Consider the following 10,815-nt stretch of genomic DNA (forward strand, 5'->3'; position numbering starts at 1 on the left):
CTGTGCTTCCTAGAAGAGTAGCTAGTCCTTTAACTGCTGAGCCGGCCCTCCACCCTGTGGGTTCATTTTTTGAGATAGTCTCACAGTAAAGCCAACTTTTGATCCTCCTTGTTCTCTTGAATGCTGGGATTAAAGCATGCGCCTCCATACCTTGCCTTCCCTTTTGAGAACTTTCACTCTGGTATTTATTTTGGAGAGAGGATCCCACTATGTAGCTCTGGCTAATCTGGAACTCACCATTTACCAGGCTTGCTCCCAACGTCTCTCAAGTGCCAGGCTGGCCCTAATCTGGGTTCTTACTCCCTTGGTTTCCCTCCCATGTGCTATAGAGTGTCTGGCTTCAAGTGTCTTCTCCACTTAGCAGCTAAAGCCATTCTCCGATAGTATTGATAATATGCTAACAGGAAGATGCACGGCCCTCCCTCGCACGTACTTACATGCCAGGCACTTGATAGGCACTGTTCCACTAATCCACGCTTCTGAAATGAGAAGACGGGGTGCAGCCGCTGCTGCATGCTCACAGGGACGCCCCTGACCACAGACCTCTTGCAGCTCTGGGAAGCTGGAGCCCGAGCAGAGAGCCTTGCATGAAGTCCACTCAGCCCCTCCTCTCCCGTGAGCACGGCTGCGTCTTTACTCATCGTTTCACCGTAGTTCGGGAGGGTGACGGGAAAGGTAGAGTCCCTCTGCCTTTGGTGACAAAGGTTCTCTTCCACCCTTCCCCAAGTGTCATTTTCCTCTTCACTTCCTACCCGGTATTTTTCTTTGGTCTCATCTAACCCAGAAAAAGATAACCCCAAGGATGAATGGAGGTGATGAGTTACAGAGTCGCCAGGTGGCCTTAGCCCATCCACATACGTGGCAGGAAGCAGGCAAGGTTTGTGTTAGGTAGCAAGCCCCCACCCCCGCCCTCACCCCAAGAGGGGGAAAAACAAAACTGGAGACATTTCTAGTGGTCCGTTCTGTCTTTCCACCTCTGCCTCACTCATCTGTCAGTGTGGCGTTTCCTCTGCCCTTGCTTGAGAATCTCAGGAATGTGGAACTTAGTGCCCTCCATCTGCCTCCCTCCCTCCCCCTGTGTGCCCTCCCCCCCCCCCCCCCCCACTAAGCCCCTTTGCCCTGTGAGGGAACTTTTATTCAAGGAGCGAAGGGGGAGGAGTCCTGACCCTCTCTAACTGGGGAAGAAAAGCAGTGCCCTCTCTGCCCTTCCTCCCACCCTCTGGTACTCCCCAAACGTTCAGCCACTTTCATCACAGATGGCTTCCACCCTCAGCAGAGGCCTCTCTTGATGGTAATTGCTCCTAATTGTTTCCCCTGGCTTACCAGGCCTTTCTTGGCTGCCCTGAGCCCGTAGCTCTCATGCATCTGCTTAGAACATGGGACTCGGTGAGGGGGACAAGCCTCTTTGGACCTCAAGCCCCAGCTTTCCAGACGTAATTTAGTAACCAGAAGAGCAATGTCCTTCCCTAAGATGCTCAGTCCCAAGGATCTTTGGGGTCTGTCAGGGAATTGCAGCACTCCTGGTGGAGCTGGAGAGCTTGAGGGCTGCGTACAGCACTGTCCTGTTCTCCTTCAGCTGGGCTGATCCTCTGCCTCCAGCAGACGGGTCCCAAGGAGTCTAATACACTGCCTAGACAAGGATTTGGAAGGTGACAGCCAGAGAGAAGACACAGAAAAGTTTTATTGGCTTAGCATTTACTGCTGTGCCTGTGGTGTGTCAGGCTCCTGTGCTAGGGCTAGGAGCTTTCTGTCCCCTAGCTCAGCTCCACTGCTCCTGGCAGCCTGAGCTGCAACCCAGTGGGTCACGTCACCCTGACCCACTGCACCTTCACTCAGGGGAGTAGACGTAAGGATGGAGGGCGGGCCGGTTTTACACAGCCTGAGACCTCTAAGGTAGTCTCACAGACGTGTCAGAAAGGGTCTGGGCTGAGAAAATTCCGTTAGATACACTGATGGAATGAATATGCCATCCCTACTTAAACATTTCCCGCATTTGGGTTATCAGATAAGATTTTTATAAAAATTTCTTTATGGGCAGATGAATATTTTCTGTCTATATATTCATCCATCCACCTGCTTCTCTGTCTACTCCCCTCTACCCAACCATTTGCTGGCTTTAGGTTCTACTCTGTGCCAGGCACTGGGGTGTAGGTGTGGTATGCGTGTTGGTCTCCATGGGTCTGTTCACTGGTCCCCAGGAACCTCTCTCAGCTCTGGTTACTTCTCCAGAAGCTAGGTCTTCATTCTGTCATGTAGGGGACCAGACTCCGACCCAGGAGGTCCTCCAGTGGATAACTAGAAGTCTTAAACCAGCGGCCATTGATAATTAAGGCCAGGTTAGTGGTTGGAGGGATGAAGAAGGCACCCAGCCAGGCCACCGAGCCCATCATTGTGGCTTGGCTCTGCTGGTTAAAATAGCAAGCTTGGACAACTGTCCCCCTGTGTCCTGTGCTCCAGGCTGCTCCCAGACAGGAGTCACTCCATTAAACAAACCACAGCCAAGGGCAACAGGGGCCTGGGCCCAGAGAGGTCTGGAAGTGGGAATGCGACCACGGGGCCCCGACAGGACTTGCGCCTGCCTGTCCGTTACAGACAAAATTGTCCAAGTGAAGCCTGCCTGGCCGACTGGAGGTATGAGCACACAAAGTGACGCTGAAGCTGAGGTAGGAGAAGGGCGCACGTGAAGTGAGGTTGACATGGGCGTGGCGAATAGACTTTGTTTGCTGGAGCCTGTTCAGAAGGAGATAATAGCAGGACACTGGGTCGGGTGGCAGCATGCTCGCTGTTCTGAGCTGCAGTTTATGTGATAGCTTCTGCATGTTTTCGTTCTAAAATCAGAAGGACTGTGTACTTTGGGCTTGTCGGGCCTCTCCCCTTTCTGCGTGTGGCTGAGGCTGTGTTAATGGGACCTGCATACACAGAGGCTCACACAGCCTTGAAGACAGAGGCCCATTCATCCCAGGAGCCGCAAAGCACCTCTCAGGCTGGCCTGTAGTCCTCATCCTGTCTCACCAATGTGCAAGGGAGGGACGTGCGTCTTTGCACATGCAGCCTTGCCCTCAAGCACACACACAAAAGCCACACTCAGGCAGTTCACCCCTCCTCGCCGCATGCCCCTTGGCTCAGACTCTGCCTGTACCTTTCTCAATCTTTTACCCAAAGTTGGGTGCATTAGAGTTATCTTTAACAACCTTCTGGACCCCAGGAGCCCACCTTAGTGGTACTTGTGGAACTTCCAGGATTTGGGAAGAGAAATAAACATCTCAGCCAAAGGACGACATGGACTTGTTACCTGCCACAGAGGAAGAGGGTCTGAGTGACAGCTGTGCCACTAGCAAACCCTCTGGGTTTCAGTCTCCTTACTGTAAGAACAGAGAGAAGAGCTAAGTAAGGGCCCTTTGTAAGCCCACTGGGACGATGTGCAAAGCACAGAGGCCTTTGAGTCCTCACCATCCCCATCCCCTCCAAAACAAAACAAAACCTTAAGAAGCAGGAAGTGGAGCCTGGAGTGGTGGCCCAATGGTTAAGCGCATTGGCTGTTCTTATATTGGACCTGCCCAGGGTTTGGTTCCCAACCTCCATGTGACATCTAACAACCATCTCTAATTCCATTTCCAGAGAACCCCAAACCCTTCTCTGGCCTCTGTGGGAATTGCATGCATGTAGTACACAGACATGCATGAGGGCAAAACACCCATACATGTGAAAAAAAATTTTAATGAATTTTCTGAACATCCCAGGAGTCGGCTTCTTTGTAAGTGATGCAAGCATTGCCAAGTAAGCCCACACAGTCCTTTAAGTCAGGGCCAACTTCGCCCTCCCCTGCTCACACTAATCTCTCTTCTAATGGACCACTCCCTGGAATGAGTCCAGCTCTGCAGGGACCAAGGGAAGATGACAGTGGCTGGGGGGAAAAATAGCTTGGTACTGTGTGCCAGGAAGTATATGACTACAACTCCATGGGGCCCTCAATTTCTAGATGTTTCCTTCTCACCCTGCCTGTGCAAGGGTGGGCATGAGCATGTTCCCAAGCAGGAGCCTCTTCCATACCTGAAGACCTTCCATTCCTGCCCCAGCCAGCCTGAATTCCTTCCCTGAAAGGCCCTGTGATAATGGGGGGGTGGAGGTGGGGGGCTGTGGGATCGTGGGATTAAGTGTCAAATAATTGATCATTACAGAAAAAGTCGGAACTTTAAAATTCTTCACCATTACAATTGCTTTTATCTTTTTAATACCAGTCTTTCCATGATTGGTACTTGGAAATGTTTTAATCCAACGCTAAGGGCTGCAGTGTCCCCATATAAAAGAAACAAAGAATTTGTCCCCCAGAAGACCAGAGAACATGGGACCAAGAGGCTTTGTCCCAGCCCCAGAGCTGCTGCTTGCTAACTAGGGACCCGTGGCTTGCCTTTCCTGTATCCAACTTGTTCGCCTCGGTCATAGTATTTCCAGCTCTTACCTATGACGTCATACGGTCTCTTTATGCAGTAACTGCAAATGAGGCTTCAGCTATGAACGCACTGACAGAGGCCACTTTGTCAACGTTTGTTACTGATCATCATCAGGAAATGATGGGACAGAAGTCAGAGTGGCCATGGGAAAAGTTAGGTCATCTCTCCATCCTGGCCTCAAGTCCAACTCAAAGATCCCCCAGGGAAGGAGACCCCAGGCCCCTCCAGGTCTGGGCTCACAGTTTGCTGAATGCAGTCTACAGTGATGAAATCAACACTAAAAAGGTAATGAGAAAATTAAACACTCTTTTCACATGAACAACACTTCAAATTTCATTCAAGGCATTTTTCTTAAAAATGGTTATCACTGCTCTACAAACCACAGAACCAGGACCATGAGAAGCACGGCTCTTTAGAGCTCCTTAGTCCCATCCTCCCTCTGGCTGTGACAGGATGAAGTTCAGTGTAGTCTGTCGGACGCATGGCTGTCCCAGCCTGGGCATTGGAAATTGGCTCTCCCTGGACAGCCCCCAAGAGCTGCATATTTTTTTTCAGCACCTCTCACCAGCCCCACAGATGAATTTACCTTTTCTACATGTGCCATTTGGCTGCTTCTATTGCAGGAGAGCACAGGTTCAATGGGCTTTACTGTTCTGCCACACTGACAAACAGCCACGGCTCTGTTCTCTCAGCCAGCCCTGGGGCCTGGAGGCCTGCCTGTGGGAATTCCAGAATGTTAGAATCTTAGAACTGGAGGAGAACACAGCCCTTGCCTAGTACTGCCCCAGCCACTGCATTTGGGGAAACTGAGGCCTGGGGGGCTGACAGCTTAAGGAGCACGAGATGGCAGGCTTTCCTGTGTCGAGTCCAGCATGCTCCTCACACTGGCACCAGTGGTCTCCCAAAGCCCCGGCCTGCAGGCCTTAGCTACTGCCAAGTCAGATGCTCATTAGCAGGAAAGCTCTTCTCCATCACTGGGCTAACCTCAGATTCTCATTCCCTTTAGTGCCCAACATTGTGAAGTCTCCCGAGAAAGACAGGGCTGAGCTTGCTTGCTTTTTTTTTTTTTTTTTTTTTTTTTTTCTTTCAAGACAGGGTTTTTCTGTGTAGCTTTGACTGTCCTGGATTTGCTTTGTAGACCAGGCTGGCCTTGAACTCACAGTGATCCACCTGCCTCTGCCTCCTGAGTGCTGGGATTAAAGGCATGCACCACCACACCCAGCTGAGATTACTTTTCTTGTTGTTGTTGTTTCCTGATTGAAATCCATTTTCCCCAGATGGGAGTGACACAGACAATTCCTGGCCCTTCTTAGGCAGCCTATGACCACTAGACTGGCGAGGCTTACACCCTGGGTCTCATATAAAGGGTTTTAATTCACAGAACTGAGAATCTGGAAGCTATGGGCAGCTTGGGACAACTTAATCAAGCTTTAGTTTGCTTCCTTGCCTCTGCCCTCCTGTTTTGTTGGCCTCCTTGTGAATCCAAAATGCCCACACAAGTCCTGCACAAGAGGAGAGAGGGGTCTTTTTCTTCCCCACCATTAGATATGACTTCGTCCTAAACTTTGTATGGACAACCCCAAAGAAAACCTCCTCTTGGCCGGAGAGATGATGGTTCAGAGGGTTAAAACGTGTGCTGCTCTTGCTGAGGACCCTGTCAGGTGGCTCACAACTGCCTGCAACTCCATATCCAGGAGAGCCCAGACACCTGTACTCTCTCTCTCTCTCTCTCTCTCTCTCTCTCTCTCTCTCTCTCTCTCTCTCTCTCTCTCTCTCACACACACACACACACACACACACACAATAGATCTTTAACAGAAAAGAAAAATCCATCTCTTGAATGGGTCCTGGAAGGAGCCTCATTGGCCCAGGTCACTCAGGGCCTTTCTGTACACCAGGGCTTAGAGTGGACTCTGTGGAAACAGCAGCTGTCTGCACAGTGGTGCAGAGTGTGGCAGATGCCAGCCACAGGATCATTTATAGAGGGCATTCATAAAGGCTGAGTGCGATAATGCATACAGGGTCTCGGATGGCACCTGACACATAGGAAGTGCCACCATTTTTTATGAACTGTTAGCATTGCCGGTTTCCTGAACACAGAGTCACCTTTCAATACTCCACTAAGGGCTAGCTTGGGGATGTGTTTGCTGTGTGATACGTTTGTGTGGAGTACAGATAACTTAATGCACACACAGTGTATAATGATCCCATATGAATAGTCAGGATTTCCATCACCACAAACGTTTAAAATTTGTGTATGTTGAGAATCGTTGAGTTCTTTTCTAGTTGTGAAATGTCCCCTAAATTAAGAAGGAATTTCCCTTAAGAACTACATGTTTCAGCCGGGCGTAGTGGCACACACCTTTAATCTCAGCACTTAGGGGGCAAAGGCAGGCTGATGTCTGTGAGTTCGAGGCCAGCCTGCTCTACAAAGTGAGTCCAGGACAGCCAGGGCTATACAGAGAAACCCTGTCTCAAAAAACAAAAACAAAAACAAACAAACAAAAAAAATTACATGTTTTTACTTTTCATGTATAAGTGTTTTCCCTGAAGGTATGCCTATATACCATTTATGTGCCTGAATTCCCTAGAACTGGAATTGCAGATTGTTGTGAGCCACCATGTGGGTACTGGGAATTGAACCCAGATTCTCTAGATTAAGTGCTGAGCCATCTCTTCATTGCCTCAGAGGAATTTCTTTATCTTTGGTACCCATTATCTCTACCCTTCCTCCCGGCATCTTGTGGCTATTATTCTCCTCTCTTCTTTTATAATATTGGCATTTTTGGCTCCCACAAATGAGTGAAAACGTGGTATTTGCCTAGCTGTGCCTGGCTAATTTTAACATGTAATAATCCTCAAGTTTCATCCACACTGCCACAAATGACAGGGTTTCATTCTTTTTATGGTAGACTAACATTCCATGTGTGTATGTACAATGCCTTCTTCATCCATTCATCTACCTATGGACACCCTGGCTGGTACAAGCCTACCACAATCTCTGCATGTTGTTGCTTCTCTCTTGGGCCTCTAGCCCTAGGCCCCAGGGAACTTCAGCTCTGGAGCGCTGCCATCCCACTCCTGATCATGGCTTCTGCAGCTCTGTATCTCTCTCCCATCTGCACCCAGCATCTATTTTTTTTTTCAAGATGGCTTCCTTCATAGCCAAGGCATTTTAGGTTCTTCCTCTCCACATTGTTTTAAGGCATCCTGGACCCAAGCCCTGCTCTGTTCTGCCCTTTGATTCGTGTTCCTCCAACACCAGTCCTACAGCTCGTGGGAGATAAATGTCATCCTCTGCTGATCCCCTGTTCCCTCAGCAACACAACCCTCTCTCCTAGTCAGAATGTTCAGGGAGATCTTCAATGGCTCCTTCAATGGGTCCTATCAGCCTCTGGTTCTATAGGTTGGTCCCAAACCTTCCCCTTGGGAAAGTTCTATGAGCAAAGGCCTCATGCGTAGTTTACTCCACACTCTAGTCCAGACTGCCGTTCTACAAGCTTCTCTTTGGCCTTCTTGGCACAGCAAACACAGCCAATCCTACAGCTTTCTGGGCATGAGCAGTACTGGTTCCTAAGATTCTGGTGGCTTGTAGTTCAGTATCAGCTAACTGCCTTTAACTTGGTGTGCCTAGAGGAAATCGTCCAAATAGGTCAGTCCTTCTTGCCTTGTTGGCACCAGATAGACCATTAAGACTCTGTATGCAAGATCTGCTCAGTGGCTCAGTGAATAGGAAAGGGAAGCTTGTCATCTGAGAGTTAACAGTAAAAAAGACTAGGAGGGCTAGAGATATGGCTCTGGGGTTAAGAGCATTGTCTGCTCTTCCAAAGGACCTGGGTGCGATTCCCAGCACCCACATGGCAGCTCACAACTGTCTTTAACTCCAGTTCCAAGGGATCTGATATCCTCATACCAATGCATAAAATAAAATTAAATAAACTTTTTTTTTTTTAAACCTGGAAAAGAAGAAGACTCGTCTGGAAAAGGCTTAAATGACTTAAGACCACCCAGCTAGCTGGATGTTGCGGCACACAACTTTACTCCCAGCACTCGGGAGGCAGAGGCAGGCAGATCTCCAGCCTGGTCTACAAAGTGAGTCTAAGACAGCCAGGACTACACAGAGAAGATCCTGTTGTAGTAGAAGTTTTGGTGTCTTTAAAACCTCATAAATGTAAACCTGTTTTTGTCTTAGTCCCAGGTGTAGGATATGGGGCTGCTTTAGATTGTCCGAAGCAGCAGATTGTTTGCCTCATGCAGGCTCTGAGAGGGTCGTGTTCTTTGTCAGCTGCATATAGTTTAATTCTGGGGACTCTGAAGAGGCGATAAATTCCAGAGCCGGGGTCGGGGTGGGATGAGAAAGGGGACCCCTCCAAGGAGGAAGAAGGCGACTGCTGCCCCTGGCTGCTGTTGATGCAGTCTGACGAGAAGTTGGAGATCTCCTGAAACGAAGACAAGGAACCCAACAGCCATAACCAGCAGGAAGTAGCTAAAGAGAAGTACGCCCCTCTCCCCGCGCACCTTTCTCTCCTACGTGGTGTTAGGCTGTTGGAAGGGACTGACTGGGGTGGAGAAAGGAGAAAGAGATATAAGAGACCCCAATAAAATAAAATAGATTTTTAAAAAATGCCAACACCCTGTCTTGAAAAACCAAAACAAACAAATGACCACCCAGGTGAACAGTGGGGGAATATGCTGCCTGCAAATCCACGTCTTTCCTTTGGCAAGAGATCCTTCAGGGTCCCAAGCTGGTCCTCATCTGGTACCTAGCCCAGGGCTGGCTTGGTGGGTACTTGCAATCCTTTGTCTTTTCTGTCACACTCTGAGCTACAGTGTGGGTACTGGGCTGAGCAGCAGAGCAGGCGCATAGCTTATTTCCTGCCCTGTCTTTGTCTCAATGATAAAAAACAAAACAAAAAACAGTGGGGATTGAGAACTGGGTCAAAATCTTAGTTACATCTAGAAACATGGCCGCAGCATCACGCTGAGTTCCCGGGCTCTCCAGTTGAACCCCTCCAGGCTTTCCTCTGACTTGAGGCTCTGATTCACCCTGGCTCCCCCTCTTTGGGACTTGATTGTCCTTTCTCCCGGGCTCTTTGTCTCCGTTATCTGCCCTATCAGCGTTCCTCTCTTATTAATGGTCCTTGCTTATGCCTCCTTCAGAGCTTCTAGACCGGCTGGCCTGTGAGGGCCTCCTCGCAGCCTTCTGTGGGCCCTGCCCCTCTCACCTTAGCCGCCCCTCCTTGATGGTGGGTGGGGGCTGGGGCAGGCAGCAGGGCTGCAGTTAGAGCCACTTCCTCGGATACAAAAGCTTCTTTCTCCCCCTCAGAGATGAGGTTTCCAGGCAGGTTATTTTTATAGCAGGATCCTTCAGAGAAAATAAACAAAGTCACACACACCAGTCCTTCACACCCCTCACCCCCGTCTCTGAAGAGGGGCCCAGCCTGCCTGAGCCGACATGAGGACGCCCACTGCCCCAGAGTGGCTGCGGTTCCCAGAAGCAAGGGGCCAGGCTGGAGGAAGGGTGCCTGGGTAGGCACTTGAACTGATTAAGACCCTCCCCCCAAGCAGGGGTTTGGGGTCCGCTGGAACTCTGGGGGCTTTCAGCATAAGGCGCTCTATCTCTGTGTTTGTAGGAAAAGCTGTCGACCCAGACGTGTTGGATGGTTTCCTAACTGCCCATCAACGGCCAGCTGGGCTTGCAGCTCTCACACGCGTTCCCCACATTCTCCATTCACTGACTATGATCGGCTGCAACTAGTCTGCCAGGCACTGTGTGAGGTGCTCGACAGACAGAAATAAACAAGACACACACTCGGAAAGCTCACCCGCTTCGGCGGGGAGGGACCCTTATCACTCCACCACAACAGCGTGTTTTTATGCTCCCTTTGCAGTTGGTAAAACTCAGGCGTGGTGAGGTCGAGTGACTTGTCAAGGGACACGTGTGCCTTTGAAGTCAAAGGCGCCAGAGCTCCCGGGATGCCCCCATCAGGTTCCCTGTAAGGAGGAATTCCAGCTAAGAATGTAAGAGCGCAAGAACCCTGAGAAGAGATGCGCGGGACAAGGCTTAGACTGGTGTGCGGATCCATCAGCATCTCAGGACATTCCAGACCTAAGGCGGGCACAGCAATTCCCTAAGCCTTGGGGGGGGGGGGGGGGGGGAGGGGGCGGGCAGCCAGCCGTGCCTTCTGGGACAGAGCCTCAGAGAGGAAGGCCTTTCATAACCAGGTTCTCTGCAGTCTCAATGCTCCTTTATGACGAAGTCTCAGGTTAAAAAAAAAAAAAAAGAAGAAGACATAAATCATGCACATTCCCGGCCAGGCATGACAAAAATACACGGCCTCAGCAGGTCCCTGCACAGCAAAGG

The 10,815-nt window shown here is 50.1% G+C and overlaps 1 long non-coding RNA gene across 2 annotated transcripts; it reads right to left on the minus strand.

The window, feature by feature from the left end:
- Positions 1-4,536: 4,536 nt before the first annotated feature.
- LOC311578468 lies at positions 4,537-10,586 on the minus strand. Of its 2 annotated transcripts, XR_014772878.1 has the most exons (4): positions 10,277-10,586; positions 9,677-9,816; positions 5,038-5,168; positions 4,537-4,728 (listed from the first exon to the last, which is right to left on the minus strand). It is a non-coding gene; the product is annotated as an uncharacterized lncRNA (long non-coding RNA). The 2 variants fall into 2 exon arrangements; XR_014772879.1 differs by lacking the exons at positions 4,537-4,728; positions 5,038-5,168 and adding an exon at positions 8,742-8,890.
- Positions 10,587-10,815: the final 229 nt, after the last annotated feature.

Source organism: Acomys minous (genome assembly GCF_964271855.1).
Source record: "Acomys minous genome assembly, chromosome: 12".
In the NCBI taxonomy this organism is placed as follows: Eukaryota; Metazoa; Chordata; class Mammalia; order Rodentia; family Muridae; genus Acomys; species Acomys minous.